The following is a 7,147-nucleotide window of genomic DNA, read 5'->3' as shown; positions in this document are numbered from 1 at the left end:
AGTATAATGGATGAATTTATTTTATTCCATTTTATTCTGTTTTTTTAAACTAATCCAGGATTGCCTAACATGAAGCTGACAATATTATTGTCCGATAATTAGTGTCAAATAAAAATCAAATAAGATGCAAGCTTAGACCTTCATCCAACAAAGTATGTCAAGATACATTTGAATTTGAGCATACAAGTTTTTTTCATTGAAGTCATTATGGATACTTGCATGATTAAATCTAAGTAGGCCACTAAGTGGTGTACTGGATCAGGGCCCAAAGATTTAAAGGAAAATCAATCCTTTGAAAGCCACCAAGAAATGTGAGCAGGGAAAGCCAAGGCTTTAACTTACCAAGATTTAGGAGAACAGTCAAAAATGATTAACTGGAATCAATTTGCACACATTGTATGCACCGTATTTAGATCACACAAATTACTTCATATTAGTAAATCAATAGTTACATTCATTGCAAGCTCTAAGACTGATTATCCCTTGAATCTCCGAAAAGACTATAGAACATTTTTATGTATTAATAATTCATGTAAGGATAAAGGCCTTCTCTGGGCATGTAGATTAAAATAGATACTAAATATATCTTTGATTAATATAAAAACTAAACTAGGTAGCTTTAGCTAACATGTTTTGCAAACAGACAGAGAAAAATCACAATACCTTATTTGCAGAACCCTATTCTTTCACTGAGCAGTACGTTGTTCGGTACTTTTCCCCACAGCAATCCAATCTCACTGTAAGCAATGATTACTTTAAATAGATCATGTTAGCATGATCTATTTACTTCCATTTATTTGGAAATAACCACTTGATCTAAATAAAATATTTTAAAACAGAGACCTGTTTTTAGGCACGTATCCAGTTGGAATAAATTGGTCACAATGACTGACACAAAATCCATCCAAATGGGGTGTGTGATGCAGTGAGATGGCTGGAATGAGAATCAGGAAGTCTAGATTCTAAACTGGATGCTGACAGTGAGAATATCTTACAAAATTTGTTATAAAATAGCTAGGTACAAACTCATCCTACTTGCTGGCAACTTTGTCTTCAGCTGAAAACTATGCAGCCATATTACTAGAGACCTGAGCTAATAAGCCTACGGAGCGCTAAGGCAAATTCCTCCAAGTTTAGGTCTGGGCCAACGCAGTTATTCAGCTTTCAGACTCTGTCCCTCTCCTTTCTCACCACCTACCTACACGATCTGATTCTCAGCCCTGGGCAAGTCACTTCATCGTTTTGCTCTCCTCCCCCTCCCCCCACTTTTCACATCTTATGCGCTGAGAGTAAAAGCTCTGCAGAGCAATGCAGGCATGATCTCAGTTGGGACTTCTAGATGCTTCTGTAATATGAATACTAGTAATAAATCAGGAAAGGATAATGGAAGTGTCAGTTGAGCCCTAACCGTAGCAGCAGAGTTGTAATGTACTATACTATACTCTACATGTTACACCATTCTTCAGGAAGGTCTTTGCACAGCATGGTTTACTCTGCTACAATACTAAATGTATTCACGATGCATCTCCAAGCACTACCCAGCACTAAAAATGAATCACAGTAATGTTACCTTCACTTCTCTCCAACAGAGATAATACTTTTTGTATGTGATGCCATTCTGTATAGGTTTTGACAAACTGGAAATGTTTAATGAAGTAATAAGACCATACCAGGAGCATATGAATCATCTTGAGGTGGTAGTATATAAAAAAGGAGAGCTGGAATAAGTGAGGCAATTCAATTTATATTTGTTTAGCTGAGCTTGTTTATACTGTTATTCCTAACTGTTCTAGATTCCAGCACAGACATCCTTGGCTGCTTCTCCCATTCACCATGATCAATAGTTTCTCAGAGGCTTATGAGATGTTGCAAGATATACAGGAAATGAAGGCAAGTGTATATATCACTAACACATAGACAAATCAGATAGCAAATATTCTGCAATTTTTAATTCTCCAGTAAGGCTATGCTTTTTTTTTTTTTTCAAAATCTGAGCTATTCTGCTGATTTTCCATCATCCCTCTCACAAACCAGTAAACATGGTTACTGGTAATCCTATGAATGTAATCGTAAAGAGCATATGTAAATCATTAGCATTTTCTATCCCACGCTGCTCTTTATTAATGAATGCTTGCTCAGGCCACACTATTCTTTGTTCTATTTCAACAGGTTTGGCTGATGTTTTCTGACTTTGTAAATCCATTTAAGCATAAAATGTTTTTCTAAAACCCCAATAAATTCTGCCTTGTAGCTGTTCCACTGTTATCTACTAATTTAGTAATGTTCAAACCAAACACATTTATCAGTTTCTGTGTCCTCTTCATGAATCAATGCCAAGAGACCTCTCACTTGTGTCTGAATATCCTGCAATTTTGCCAGTATTTTCTGTATCTTCCCAAAGTAATTTAATACATTCCCTTAGCTACTCCTACGCTACACAAACATCTTTCTCTCTCCTACTGCTGACCACATCTACTAGCCTTCTTGGCAAAAGACTTCCTGTTATCTATTTCTACTCATTTTTGAATCTTGATACAGGATTCTTCTAAGCCTGCTCCTCTGACAGCTTTTGATCGTTCTAATTGCCTTATTATCATCTGCTCTCATACAGTGATAAAATCTTTTAATGTTTCATGTGCTAGGAAAGAAGAAAGGGAAAAATGTAAGTAAAATCACTCTTTGTTCCTGGAACGTTACCACCTCCACAGTTCATAATCATTAGGGTGAAGAATTCATTTTGGCCATCAGTTGTTTCAAAGTTTCATTCTTTCAGTGGCCCTGCTGTCTCTTTGCTGTTCTGTTCGCTTCAGCTGCAAAATGAATTGATCATTGCTGTTCCTTTTGCCACTTATTTCATGCACTATTTTAACAACCAAGAATAATGATTTGTACTCAATTCTTTAATTTTCCTATGAACTGTATGTCACAAGCATATTATTTTAATATAGCTTGTTGTATCTACATAAGGAATTGTATAATAAAAAAGCCCACTGTCATTTCTCCAGGGCCTAAATCTTATAATTTCAAGTTTAATGCCCTTCCTTCATTACAAGAAAAGGTATTATAGTGCAGAGGTTTAAAAACATGACTCACCTCTGTAGACTTGCTCACAGTTTTGAGTTCTGTCCTTTTGAGAAATTAGAAATGGTTGGAAATAATATAGTCTCCATCAGCCTTCAAGATATGCAGCCTTTGAACTTCAGAATTCAGAAATATACCAGGGATCTTCCACCAAGTACCACCATATCCTAATAAAAATCCTTCAGATTATCTGCCAATGATTTTGTGGCCCAATTAACAATAAATCAAATAATTGTAGCCTTGCAAAATGAGATTTTATTTCCCCTCTCTATCCACAGAAACCAAAACTGCTCATAGAAACATCCCAGCTTCAATAAATATTTTCTCCAGAAGGACTCTTCAGGTCTACAGTGGAATTGCTGATCAAAACAAATGAGAAAAACAGAAAGAACAGGAAGAACAAAACACTTATGTCCAGATGCTGTCCAAATCCCTCCCAGGTGATTATACGAACTATTATTTGGAGGAATAGCCTGCCTATGCCTGCCATATTTATAATAAGTATTTATAATATTGGAATAACACCAATAGGGGAAGGGAGTGCAAGATAAAAGCACTGGCTCTCCAGTACTGGAGAAACAGCATTTAGTGCTTGGTAGGAAATGGGGTTCCAGTCAGTTTGGAATTTCTGTGTTCAGTTTGGAGTGCATCTCAGAAGAAAAATACTAATTATTCTGGGATGGTTCTTCCTCACCGTCAGCTGTTCCAGTTATAAAAATAAGTCTGAAGAAGGGATTTGATTCCAGGTCTTCCATATCCCAGGTCTTCCTTCTGGATATTAGCCTCTGTAGCCCCCTTTATCAGTCTCTCACTTTGGATCTGGTTCCATTTTATGTGAATAAATGTGTAATTTTAACAACAGAGACCCAGTGCTACATGGTCTGGTGGCTATGGCACTTATCTAGAAGACCTGAATTCAAGGATCTGTTTCAAAAGATAGGGCAAGTAGGAATGATTTGATACCTTTTTTCCCATTTTTCTGGTGCAGCAATTCTCTAACTGCTAAGGTATTAAGTGGCATACTAAGCCTATGATTCACCGGGGGCAGGGGAGGAGGACATATTTCTGCTACATCCTCATACAAGAATTGGAAAAGATGTGTATATTACAATTCTTTGTGATATGGGTAAAATATTTTCTATCCACTCTCCAGCTATCTGTAGTAGACATATTAACAGGATGTATTCCCATTACTGGTAAACCTTGCATCTCTTCTTGTGGGACAAAACTGATAAAAACACCTAAAACTAAAAGCGATTTTAAATTTCTACCAATTGTTCAGTCACAAAAATTATATTCAGCCTAAAAATCATGGTGCACTTTCAAATTTCATTGACATTGTATTTCTTTGTTTAGTTCCTTTTCTTTCATTATGTAAAAGAAACAGCTTTTCTTATGTTTAATTGCCCAGGTGCCCTTTTGATATAAAAGCTACAATTTGAACTCTTTATTTTTAAAAACAGCTGGTTCTATTAACTCCATGAAGGGAAGCATCTGTGAAATGCAAAATACTCATCAGAAGATTGTCCACTGCAAAAATGGAATTTCTATAGGTATTGCTACTTACATTGCAGCAAACTAGCTATGAATTACAATCAAAAACAAAGTATTACAAGAATTTAGAAACAAAGCTATTAATTAAAAACAAAGTATTCCTTCACCAATGAGAAATTACATAAGAAATAACCATTATACCACCCAATGCTCCATTACCAATCTCTGAAATGGCACCTCTATTCAACCTGATATGAATGAATTAGGCAAGATCTATTGATCCAATCAGAACAGCCTACACATTCTGAAAACCTACAAAAACTGTACAAGTCACAAAACTTGCATAATCCTTTCCCTCATTTTTCTACCTAGAAAATTTTATAGTCCACAGTTCTCAGTTCTGATTGTCAAAACACATCTGCAACACACACTCAAAAAGAAGCCTAGGAACTAAAATTAATGACCTTACAGGATGCTAGATATCACAAACTAGACAGGGAAGTTATAAACTTCCCTTGCCTTTTTGTCCACTAGCACGTTCCCTTCAGTGACAACTTCTCCATATTTCTGGGAGTAAGGTCTGGATCAGACTGCTAGAAAGGGTGGGTTTGAAGGAGAAACAAAGCGGGTAGCACAGTCTCACATGCCAACCTCTGACCTTTACTTTATGAAGTGACCTACTGCACTAAATTAAGCCATCAAGAGGGATTACAAGTAACAATTTACCAAGGTGGAAAACTAACCCAGGAGCTATTCAAAAGCATCACTTCCCATGGATTGTGAAACGTACTGCATGTTTAGAGGACATAACCTTGAACAATAAAGGAGGAGTAAGGAAGAAAAGTTGTGGCTGAGGAATAAGGAAGAAAGGTTGTGACTTTAAATTATGCAGCCTATTCTTTTTGCTGTGCACGTGTGTGGTCCTCCTGCCTTGCTAGTGTATTTTAGAGTCAAACTATCACGTAATGCAGATTTAGGATTGTTATAATTTTAGGATCATGATATGCTAGTCTCAATACTAAGAGACTTCTAGGGTATTTGATTTTTTTAATGAACACTGTGAATATTTGATTGTATGAATTGCACATAGAGAAACAACTATAGATTAGTAGCAAAGAGGTTAAATATTAGAAGGTGTGTAGGTGCAGAGTGTTAGAGAGGGGAACTGTAGCCGACTTAGCTTCAGCTTAGCATAAGTCTTACTCTTGTTTAGCATACGTGCCTAAAGTTGGTGAAGCCTGCAGGCCGCAGGACTGAACTGTAACCCGAAGAACATTGCTGACAATGCAACTGGAAAATCAGCTAGAACCAGTCCTCAAGGATACAGAACAGAGTGACCAGAGTGAACAGAGATAATGGCTGCCCTTCAGGTAAGATAAGGTACCATGGAGCAGGAACATAGCAACCGTCTAGCAACCGTCCCGGGATGTAGATGTGAACCAACCAGAGGGAAAGAGACCACCAACTTAGTAAAGAAGATTGGAAGAGACTTTCACTGGCAGACAGGGAAATAAGACTATAAAGAGTATAATTACTTAAGAATTGTTTTGTTCTGGGTCCCTGCCCAGGGGCACCCAGCTCAAGCTGTTACTCTGTCGTACTGTCATTTAATTAAATAATTAATTTTGCTGTTATACGTGCGTGAGACTCTGCTCCTCAGAATCCTAGGCTCAAACTGTTTCCATAAGAGTTTGGCACCCAGATGGGACCCTAAGCAACCACTGTTGGACCCTCTTGTCTCCAAACATCCAACTGCTGGCAGCCGGTGAGTTCACCTGGGTACCTTTGGAGTGGAAGGCACCAAAGGTTGAGTGTTAAATTTCCTTGAGTAGGTACAATAGGATAGGTTTGAGTCCCTCCCTTTTTGCAGCCGCGCGGCAGTTTTAAGGGTGCGCAGCCTGATTAGCGTAAGGTGCACTCAATAACGGGAAACATATCGGGAGTAGAAAAGGGAACACTCTGAGCTGAGATATTAGAAAATTGGAAAAAGATTGATGATACAGTGGGTTTATTTAAGCGCAATTACTTCATATCAAGAGGACTGGCCTTTCCTAACTAAAGATGGCAGTTTGGCAGAATGATGGCCACCACAGGGAACATTTGACAATCAATGTTGTTTCCACAACACAGAGGGTAAGAAGGCAAATATTTGCAAATATATGACATTGCAAAGACAAACAGAAATATCTGATATTAAAGGCCAAAAGCAAGTAAATACATGTGAAACTTGGCAGCTACTTAGGACAAGTTGAACCACAAAAATTGCATTGTTCTAACCAAAATTATTTAGCAGGTCAATTTAATTAAACAGCACAAACCCTTGTGAACACTCTTAAGCTGATCTGCAACAGGCTTCTTTTGATTTATCTTAAGTCAGTAAGCAATCTACTTAAGGTAAATCAATATAAGCCTTTTGTAAAACAATTTAAGGGTAGCTATATGAGGCCTTCAGGACTGTAGCAAAATTGATTTATTTAAATATGAGTTCTGTTAAACGGGTACAGCTTTTGTGTGTGGACAAGGCCTAAGGCTATGACATATTATCTTGCCGGTACTGATTCCATATCTACTT

The sequence above is a fragment of the Struthio camelus genome, chromosome 4, assembly GCF_040807025.1.
Source record: "Struthio camelus isolate bStrCam1 chromosome 4, bStrCam1.hap1, whole genome shotgun sequence".
NCBI lineage: Eukaryota > Metazoa > Chordata > Aves > Struthioniformes > Struthionidae > Struthio > Struthio camelus.
Note: the sequence above shows the minus strand (reverse complement) of the source record.